The 2,799-nt window shown below is 36.5% G+C and overlaps 1 non-coding gene across 1 annotated transcript; it reads right to left on the bottom strand.

Annotated features, from left to right (window-relative positions):
* Nucleotides 1-680: 680 nt before the first annotated feature.
* Nucleotides 681-787, bottom strand: LOC139845813 (small nucleolar RNA R71). The gene has a single exon (XR_011758569.1). It is a non-coding gene; the product is annotated as a small nucleolar RNA R71 (small nucleolar RNA).
* Between the last annotated feature and the right edge of the window lie 2,012 nt (nucleotides 788-2,799).

Here is a 2,799-nt window from a genome sequence, read left to right as displayed (position 1 = left end):
CACCTTTCATACCTTCACCACCTGTAACCCGATCAAGACATTTAGCTAACATTGTCGCCGTTGATTTTTCTTTAGAATCGTCATCTAGTCGACCAAGTATTCCAATTCAAATTTCCGATAATCCATTTTTTGAACCCGACCTCACAATTGAGAATCCGGAGGATATTCAGGGACAATTCAGAGATCCTGAACCACTAATCATTCATCTTGAACCACAAATCATTCATCCAGAGATTGTCGAGGAAGAAACCATTAAGTCAGAATCCTCTAGTGATTCAAATTCAATAAATTCAATCATGGAAAATCTGGAACCTCTAAGTATGGAAGACCGAATAAGGGCTAAACGCACTAGCCAAGATCATGCAATTACTCAACCAGACATTAACGCACCAGATTATGAAATCAAAGGACAAATCCTACACATGGTAACTAATCAATGCCAATTTAGTGGTGCGTCGAAGGAAGATCTAAACGAACATCTTCGAACCTTTAATAGGATCTGTACTCTATTTAAAATCCGAGAAGTGGAGGATGAACAGATATATCTCATGTTATTTCCCTGGACTTTAAAGGGAGAAGCCAAAGATTGGTTAGAATCGTTACCTGAAGGGGCAATTTATACATGGGATGTCTTAGTTGAAAATTTTCTTAAACAATTCTTTCCGGCATCTAAAGCCATGAGACTTCAAGGAGAAATTGTTACGTTCACACAAAAGCCAAATGAAACTTTATATGAGGCATGGACAAGATTTGGAAAATTGTTGAGAGGATGTCCTCAACATGGTTTAGACACTTATCAAATAGTACAAATATTCTATCAAGGATGCGATATTACTACACGAAAAGACATCGACATAGCAGCTGGTGGTTCCATTATGAAGAAAACCGCAACCGAAGCTTACAAAATTATTGATAACATTGCTTCCCACTCACATGAGTGGCATCAAGAAAAAGATATCATTAGATCATCTAAAGCGGCTAGAGCCGACTCTAGCCATGACTTTGATTCCATTTCCGCAAAGTTAGATGCTTTCGAGAGACGAATGGAAAAGATGACTAAGGATATTCACGCAATACGAATTAGTTGTGAACAGTGTGGAGGACCACATTTGACAAAATATTATCTCAGTATTGAACAAACAATGGAACAACGAGAGAATATTTCATACATGAACCAAAGGCCTGGAAATAATTATCAGAATAATTATAACCGAAATGTTCCATACAACAATCAACAAGGTCCTAGCAATCAGCAAGTATCCAGTAATACTTACAATCAGCAAAGACCTATTTTTCCAAATAAACCACCACAAATCGATGATAAAAAGCCAAATTTAGAAGATATGATGTCGAAGCTAGTTGAATCTCATACGCAATTTTTCACATCTCAGAAACAAACTAATGAACAAAATGCTCAAGCATTTAGAAATCAACAAGCTTCTATTCAAAATCTAGAACAAGAAGTGAGTAACCTAGCAAGGTTAATAGGTGAAAGAAAACCGGGGAGTCTACCCAGCGATACAAATGCTAACCCCTGGAATGAAACAGCTAAAGCCATTACCACAAGAAGTGGTATTACACTTAAACCACCTGAAATTCCTGTAAATTCTGATAACTCTATTTCCACTCCACATGCACCACATCCTGAACAAGAGAAGGAATCAGAACCGGTAGTTGAAAAGGTTAGTGAAGATAACACAGTTAAGGCTAAACCTTATGTTAAACCATACCAACCACCACTTCCTTACCCGAGTAAAATGAGAAAAGAAAGACTTGAAGCCGAGCAATCTAAATTCTTGGATATGTTTAAACAAATAAATGTCAATCTTCCTTTCATTGATGTGATTTCAGGAATGCCTAGGTATGCCAAATTCTTGAAAGATCTAATCACAAATAGAAAGAAAATGGAAGAACTCTCGGCTATTACAATGAATGCTAATTGTTCTACAGTGCTATTGAATAAGCTACCAGAAAAACTCTCAGATCCAGGAAGTTTCACAATTCCATGTTTTCTGGGTAGTCTAAGTTCAATAGAAGCATTGGCAGACTTAGGTGCTAGTATAAATTTAATGCCGTATTCATTATATGCTAAACTAGACCTTGGAGAATTGAAACCAACACGAATAAGCATACAACTAGCCGATCGATCAGTAAAATATCCTAGATGAATAATGGAGAATATGCTAGTTAAAGTTGGTACTTTATTATTTCCAGTAGATTTTGTTATTCTGGACATGGAAGAAGATTCTCGAGTTCCTCTCATATTAGGAAGACCATTCTTAAACACGGCTAAAGCAATAATAGACGTTTGGTAAGAAACTAACCCTAAGTATAGAGGATGAGAGTGTTACCTTTTCTGTTGATAGAGCCATGCAACAACCACAATCTGCAGATGATACATGTTATTATATTCAAACTATAGATTCACATACAGAATTGTTACAAGAATTTCCAGAATTACAAGGAACAGGAGAATGTTCTTTAGGAGAAGGGACTGAACCAACTGATGAAACTGAAATGTTAGCCGCACTCATGGCTAATGAATACGAACCAACAACAGAAGAACTTCAAATGCTAAAAGAGGAAGACAATCGATACAAATCATCGATAGAAGAACCACCGATATTAGAGTTAAAACCACTTCCAAACCATTTGGAATACGCTTATTTACATGGTGAATCTGAATTACCTGTAATAATATCGTCTTCTCTTACGAAAAATGAAAAATCTCGATTCATTTCTGTGCTCAAAGCTCATAAACCAGCTATTGCATGGAAGATTCATGACATTAAAGGCATA

This window comes from Rutidosis leptorrhynchoides, chromosome 4 (genome assembly GCF_046630445.1).
Source record: "Rutidosis leptorrhynchoides isolate AG116_Rl617_1_P2 chromosome 4, CSIRO_AGI_Rlap_v1, whole genome shotgun sequence".
NCBI lineage: Eukaryota > Viridiplantae > Streptophyta > Magnoliopsida > Asterales > Asteraceae > Rutidosis > Rutidosis leptorrhynchoides.
Note: the sequence above shows the minus strand (reverse complement) of the source record. Positions and strands in the feature narration are given on the sequence as shown.